Below are 7,828 nucleotides of genomic sequence, written 5' to 3' on the forward strand. Positions count from 1 at the left end.
CCGAAGTAGTTAAGGAGTTTCAGAATTGCCCGCAGCTCCATCACGTTCTGTGGTCACGGCGCATTCTTGATGGCCTCCGTCTTTGAGTCAGTGGGTCTTATGCCATCTGCTGCGATCCTTCTTCCGAAGAATTCGATGTCCTGTGTCAGGAAAATACACTTCGAATGTTTCAACCTGAGCCCCATGCAATCCAACCGACTAAAAACCTCCTCCAAAGTGCTCCATGGTGTCCTGCCTGGTAACCAATATGTCGTCCTGGAAGACCACTGTACAAGGAACCAACTTTAGCAGGCTTTCCATGTTTCGCTGGAAGATCGCTGCAGCCGAGTGAATCCCGAAAGGGCACCGGTTGTAAATAAATAGACCTAAGTGCGTGTTGATGCAAGTGAGGCCTTTCAAAGACTCCTCCAGCTCCTGCGTCATGTAGGCAGAGGTCAGTTCCAGCTTTGTGAATGTCTTCCCTCTAGCCAGGGACACAAATAGCTCGTCTGCCTTGGGTAGCGGGTATTGGTCTTGTAGCGAAAAATGGTTAAGTGTTACTTTATAGTCACCGCAAATTCTAACCATACCGTCCTCCTTGAGTACCAGAACTGGACTGGCCCAGTTGTTGAACTCCACCGGAACGATGATGCCCTTGGTTTGTAGTCTGTCCAGCTCAAATTCCACTTTTTCACGCATCATGTATGGTACCGCCTGAGCCTTGTGGTGGATGGGTCATGTACCGGGAACCAAATGGATCTGTACTTTCACCCCCGAGAAACTTTCAATGCCCGGCTTGAATAACGAAGGGAACTTGCATCTCCACCCATCACCCTCTCTCTGTCTACATTATCACTTCCCCATTTGACTAACCATCCCTCCCTAACAGCACTGTGGGAGCATCTTAACCATAAGGATCGCTTCTCGGCCTTTTGGCTAAGATCAAGTGGAGTACCTGTTGATTGGGCATTCATATGCAAATCGACTGACTGCAGAAACTCGTTTTTCCAGTTTTGCTGGCTCTGGCCTTTGGCTTGAGCCAGGCGCCAATTGAAGAGAGGAGACAAAATCTGCATGTCGACTGACGATTCGACGGGCCTTTGGGCCTGTCAAGGGGCGGACCAGGAGGTCCGCCCGTGCCCCGGACTGGGGCAATGAGAGAATGAAGGCTTCGGCCAAAACTCACAGCGAAAGGAGGAATCTGCAACCCGGATGGCGGCCAACCGAGCGGCGAACCAGGGAGTCCGAAACACCATCCGAGTGACGGTGAAGAAAGTGGAAGGACAGACAATGATCAACCGGGAACTTTTCGTGAAGAAAATCCTGCTGGGAACATGTGGCATGAAAGTCGCCGACGTCTTCGCCTTGCAGGACCTCCCGAAGAGAGGTTACTTCGATGTGACCTTCAGAACCGTCACCCTCTGCCTGAAGTTCCTGAAGGGTTTGAAGGAGGCGAGTGAACCGGTGCGCTCAGTGCTAACTTGGGAGCCGCTGTTCACCCTCCCGTCGCAGCGAAGACGCACTATCACAGTGCAAATGTACGATCCCCACATCCCCGTCATCGATGTGCTGACTTTCCTCAACAGGTTTGTCGATGGGGCAGGAAGCAGCAGTGACGTGAAAGACGGGCACGGAATATGGACCAGCAAGCGCCAGATCCAGGCCACCTTGAAGGTGGACGCCAGCGGAACCATCCTGCACCCACCCTCCTGCTTTTCCATCGGAGGAAGCCGGGGCTACATGGTGTACGCTGGCCAACCCAACGTGTGCCGCACCTGCGGGAAGGCAGGCCATGTGGCGGCAAGCTGCAAGACGGTCATCTGCCGAAACTGCAAGAACGAGGGCCACCAGACAAAAGACTGCAAGGAGACCAAGTGCTGCAACCTCTGTGGTCTGGCTGGGCACCTTTACAAAAACTGCCCCAAACGCAATCGCAGCTATGCGCAGGCAGCAAAGAACTTTGCACCAGAGGAGGAGGAAGCTGACGAACACAACGCTCCAGAGGAGAGCCACACCCTCCCCCCGACCATGAACTCGGGACAAGACGGCGAGGAAGCGAACACTGCTACCGCGAGCTGCGAGCCACCAGCAGCCAGCAGCGAACCTCGCCCCCAGAGCACCGAACCCAGAGACGAGCTGACATCAGACGAGGAAGCGGAATGGCAGACAGTAGGGAAAAGGCGCAAGGCCAAGAGGCGACCACCAAGCTCGGCAGAAACCAGCGACGGCAGCTTGTCTGATGAGGAAAAGTGCCACCGCCTGAAGAAGAGGCAATGCGCCATCCCACGGCCACGGAAAAACAGGAGCAGGAAAGTGACCAACACAGCCCTGCCCCAGGAACCAGAGAGCAACAAAGGTCCCAGCGCACACGAGCTCCGGGACGCCGGGAGCGAAGGAGTAACCAACGCAGACCAGCCCCGGGATAACGGGAGCAGCGAAGTGCCCAGCACACCCCACCTCCGGAACACCGGGAGCGACGCAGCGGTCGAATGCACACCAGCTCGACACCGCCGCGACTGACGAAAAGGGGGAACCACCAACACCAGGCGAGGACAGTGCAGAGAACATTGAGGACTTAATCGCAGAACTGCAACAGTCCCCTGGTCAAAACATCCCCACAGCAGAGGACGACGATGACCACGCCACCCCAGGTGCAGTAAATGTTGAATTTGATGTAAATAGTAATAACTTACACATGCTGGAAATCGCCATTGTAGAATATGTGGCAATTGAAAACGGTTTACCTAAAATTGAAGACGATGTATCTGAACTGCAATGTATGTAAATGTAAAACATAGCTTAAAAATGGATTTAAAAATTGCTAGTATTAACGTGCGTAGCGTGAAATCGACTACGCGATGTGTTTCCACCTTGGGGTACCTCGCCAAGGTCAAAGCGGACCTGCTGTTCTTGCAGGAGTGCGGTCTGCCGCACTTCAGCAGTTACCGGCAGTGGTCACGATGGTGGACCCATGGACCATCCATTTGATCAGGGGGCAACGACAGCCGAGCTTCCGGCTTGGGCATTCTGCTGCGGGGAGGCCACTTCACCATCACCGAAGTTAAGGAGGTGGTGGGCGGCCGCCTCCTCGTAGCAGATGTAATGTACAAAAACTCCCCTCTCAGGTTAATTAATGTTTACGCTCCAGCTGTGAAGAACGAGAGGCTGGCCCTCTTCCAGCAGCTCCCACTGCTGCTGGCGACGCCCAGGCCAGTCATTCTGGGTGGTGACTTCAACTGCATCATCGATGTGGCTGGATGATCCAGCAGAGCCGACAGCAAACTGGACGCCACGTCCAAACTCCTGATGGATGCGGTAAAAGATGCCAAGCTGTGCGACGTCTTCAGCAACCCTTCAGACGGAGCACCGCGCAGATACACCTGGTCGAGACCAGACGGGTCCGTCCGTTCCAGAATTGACTTCCTGTTTGTGTCCCACACGCTCAAGGTCAGATCCACCGACGTCACGCCGGTGTTCTTCTCTGACCACTGCCTCCTACTGGCTGACTGTCACACGCAGGACAACCAGAAAGTTGGCAGAGGGATATGGAAGCTGAACGTGAAACTGTTGACTCCGGAAAACATTGAGGAACTCAAGAGGGATTACAATGGTTGGAGAACCGTAAAACCCCTCTGCGATTCCCCGATGCACTGGTGGGAAACAATCAAGACGAACATCAAGAGGTTCTTCATCCTCAAAGGTGTTCAGGAGGCGAGAGGGAGACAGAGGGAATTGTCCCGACTCCAGACAAATATGCAAAACCTGCTCCTGCTGCAGTCGATGGGGGTCGATGTCGCGGGGGAACTCGAAGAGGTGAAGGGCCAGCAAGCCTCGCTCTTTGCCTCAGAGTCCTCCAAGATCATCTTCCGATCCAGAGTCCGCTCCGTCGAGCAGGATGAGACGTGTTCGCGTTTCTTCTTCCAAAAGGTACACAGGGGGAGCTCTGTGATCACCAGCCTAAAGGAAGAAGACGGTTCTGTGACGTCTTCGCAGCCTGACATGCAGAGGATCAGCGAATCCTTCTATGCCAGGCTGTACGACGTCAAGCCCACAGACCGCGCGGCCTCCCAGTCTTTCCTGTCGTCTATTTCGGAGGTCTTAGACGACGGCAAGCGAGAGAGTCTGGACCACCCGCTAACTCTGGACGATTTGACACAGGCCGTCCGGTCCTTCGAGACGAATAAAACTCCCGGAAGCGATGGCTTACCGGTCGAGTTGTACTCGGCTCTGTGGGACTGGATAGGCCCGGACCTGCTGGAAGTGTACGGAGGTATGCTTCTGGCCGGCAGCATGTCAGAATCGATGAGGAAAGGCATCATCACCCTCATCTACAAGCAGAAGGGGGAGAGGGAGGAAATCAAAAACTGGCGGCCCATTTCGCTGCTCAATGTGGACTACAAGATCCTGTCAAAGGTCATCGCCAACAGGGTCAAGTCTGCTCTTGAGCTGGTGATTCACCCGGACCAGACCTGCGCTGTCCCCGGCAGGAAGATCTCTGATAGCCTCGCGCTACTCAGAGATACGATCGCCTACGTGCGGGACAGGAGGGTGAACACCTGTTTAATCAGCTTAGACCAGGAGAAAGCCTTTGACAGGATATCGCACACGTACCTGATGGACGTGCTCTCCAAAATGGGGTTCGGGGAGGGCATCCGAAATTGGGTCAAACTGCTCTACACAGACATCAGTAGTGCAGTTCTAATCAACGGGTGGGAAACTCAAAGCTTTCCAATCAGATCTGGAGTCAGGCAAGGCTGTCCTCTGTCGTCTGTCTTGTTTGTGTGTTGTATCGAGCCCTTTGCCGAGTCCATCAGGAAGGACGCGGGCATCAGAGGGGTGACGATCCCAGGCAGCGGAGGCGCCCAGGTCAAAACCTCGCTGTACATGGACGACGTCGCCGTCTTTTGCTCGGACCCGCAGTCGGTCCGCAGATTGCTCGCAATCTGCGACCAGTTTGAACTGGCCTCGGGAGCAAAGGTCAACCGCACCAAAAGCGAGGCCATGCTCTTTGGTCACTGGACCGACCGAGCCTCCATTCCCTTCACCGTCAAGCCAGATTTCCTGAAGGTGCTGGGAATATGGTTCGGAGCGGACGGGGCGTGCGCCAAAAACTGGGACGAGCGTATCGCCAAGGTCAGACAGAAACTGTCATTTTGGGAGCAGCGCTCCCTTTCCATCACAGGCAAGAACCTGGTCATCAGGAGTGAGGTGCTCTCGGTGTTGTTGTACGTGGCGCAGGTCTGGCCCATCTCACGCTGCAGCGCCGCGGCAGTCACCCGAGCCGTCTTCCACTTTGTCTGGAGATCCAAAATGGACCGTGTCCGCAGAGACACGATGTACAAATCTCTGGACAGTGGAGGAAAGGACGTTCCGAACGTGGCCCTCATCCTGATGGCCACCTTTGTGTGCGGCTGCATCAAGCTATGCACAGCCCCCCAGTACGCAAACACCAAGTGTCACTACGTGCTGAGGTTCTACCTGTCCCCATTGTTGAGAAGGATGGGTCTGGCCACGCTGCCGCAAAACGCCCCCACCAGTTGGACCATGCCTGTCCACCTGTCCTTCGTGGAAAAGTTCTTCAAAAGAAACCCCTTTGACCACAAGGCCATCAAACAGTGGTCAGCACGTAAGGTCCTGGACGCCCTCCGAAAGAAGGAGACGGTGGACCCTGTCGGGTGGTTCCCTGAGCGGACTGTCGAACTTGTTTGGCAGAACGTCTCATCGCCAAAGCTTACACACAAGCACCAAGACGTAGCTTGGTTGGCGGTGAGGGGGGCCCTACCCGTCAGAGTGTTCATGCACAGCCGACGCCTCAGCAGCACGGCACGGTGCCCCCGGGCCGGCTACGGGGCGGACGAGACTGTCACCCATCTCCTTCAGGATTGCGCCTTTGCAACGCAGGTCTGGAAAGAGATGCAGTGGTTGCTGTCGAGGTTCATCCCAAGCAGCTCCGTAACACAGGACTCTGTGCTCTACGGGCTGTTCCCAGGGACACACACCGAGACAGACATCACCTGCTGCTGGAGGGCCATCAACTCAGTCAAAGACGCTCTTTTGTCTTGCCGAAACTTGCTGGTCTTCCAGAACAAGGAGATGACCACGTCCGCATGTTGCAGACTGGCGCAATCCAAGATCCAGGAATACGTGCTGAGGGACGCACTGAAAATTGGTGCAGTCGCCGCAAAGGCACGGTGGGGTAGGGCCACAGTCTAAAACCCTTCCGCCACGGAAAACCCGGGGGCAGAAATCAGCACCAAACTCCCTCGGGCTGTATTTGTAATTTACACTTTGTGTACATAGAGCACCAAACCTGTAAACATCAATGTAGTGCCATGTACAATGCAAGGTGTGTTATGAAATGCAAGTTTGAAAAGAAAAAATGTAAATGTACCGTCACCCATTCCGGGCTCTGTATTGTAACACATGAAATGTAATTTGTGTAAATGTACCACAATGTACCCTGTTTATTGTACTGAATCGCAGTTGAACAGAAAAATGAGAAATGTAACGAACGGAACTGCCGTCAGCACCCAGATGTATTGTATGGGATTGCTGACCGCAGCGAAATGTAATGAAATGCCATTGAATGTACTGTACAGATTCTTTTTATGAATAAAGTATATTTTGAAATAAAAAAAAAAGGGAACTTGCTTAGAACCTGGGTACAGGTGATGTCATCAACTGACGAAAGCGCTCGGATGTCGTCCCAGTTTCAGCGGATTTTCCCCAGCCAGCTTCTGCCAAATAATGTGGGGCCATCCCCTGGCACAATCCGTAGCGGGAGTTTGTGTACTGTTCCATCATAGGAGACTTTGACTTCAGTACTGACAATTACCGTGATTAGTTCCTTTGTATAAGTCCTTAACTTCGTGTGAATATGGCTGAGCTTGGGCCTGTGTGCCTTCTTCCCCAAACAGCCTGTCAAAGGCCATTTTACTCATTATGGACTGACTTGCCCCCGTGTCCAGCTCCATAGACACTGGAATACCGTTCAGTTCAACTTTCAACATATTGGTGGGCATTTCGTCGTGAACGTGTATACCCCGTACACCTCTGCCTCCTCAGTACAAGTTTCCAATTCTGTCTGATCCACTGTGGACCAATCTTCCTCTGCAACATGGTGGTTTGCAGGGTTTACAGGGTTTGCAGCTCACTTGCACATTCGTTAGAGGTGTCCCATTGTTCTGCAGCCGTTGCATGCATAGTGCTTAAAGCCGCATTGATGGGGCCGATGATCACCCCCAGGGCCAACAGGGTGTTAACTGCCTCGCATTAACAGATAATGGCGGACTCTGGGTCAATTGAGGTTGGGCCACAGCAGCAGGCATGTACATTCTGTCCTCTACATTTCTGCTCAAAACCGATGTTACTTTATGCTCAGTACTGGCCAAAACATTTTTGTTCTACAAAATTTGCTTGGTGTTATTGCTGGTGGACAAGGGCTATCGTTATGGCTTTACTCAGATTCGGAGTTTCTACAGTCAACAGTTTGCGAAGGATTGTCTCATGTCCGATGCCCAGTACAAAAAAGTCTGAGCATTTGTTCTAGGAACCCCTCAAATGCACAATGTCCTGTAAGGCGCCTTAGTTCGGCGACGTAGCTCGCCACTTCTTGGCCCTCTGATCATTGACACGTGTAGAACTGATATCACGCCATCAAAACGCTTTCCTTAGAATTTAGGTGCTCCCGGACCAGTGTACACAGTTCTTCATAGGATTTATCTGTTGGTTTAGTCGGGGCCAGGAGATTCTTCATGAGGCCTTAGGTAGTGGCCCCACAGACGGTTAGGAGGATCGCCCTTCGTTTGGTTGTGTTCTCGTCCCCTTCCAGCTCGTTGGCTACGAAGTA

At 53.2% G+C, this 7,828-nt stretch overlaps 1 pseudogene; it reads left to right on the forward strand.

Moving 5' to 3' along the window:
* The first annotated feature begins 895 nt into the window (after positions 1-895).
* LOC139229514 (U2 spliceosomal RNA) lies at positions 896-1,035 on the forward strand (annotated as a pseudogene).
* The last annotated feature ends 6,793 nt before the right edge of the window (positions 1,036-7,828 follow it).

The sequence above is a fragment of the Pristiophorus japonicus genome, chromosome 18 (genome assembly GCF_044704955.1).
Source record: "Pristiophorus japonicus isolate sPriJap1 chromosome 18, sPriJap1.hap1, whole genome shotgun sequence".
In the NCBI taxonomy this organism is placed as follows: Eukaryota; Metazoa; Chordata; class Chondrichthyes; family Pristiophoridae; genus Pristiophorus; species Pristiophorus japonicus.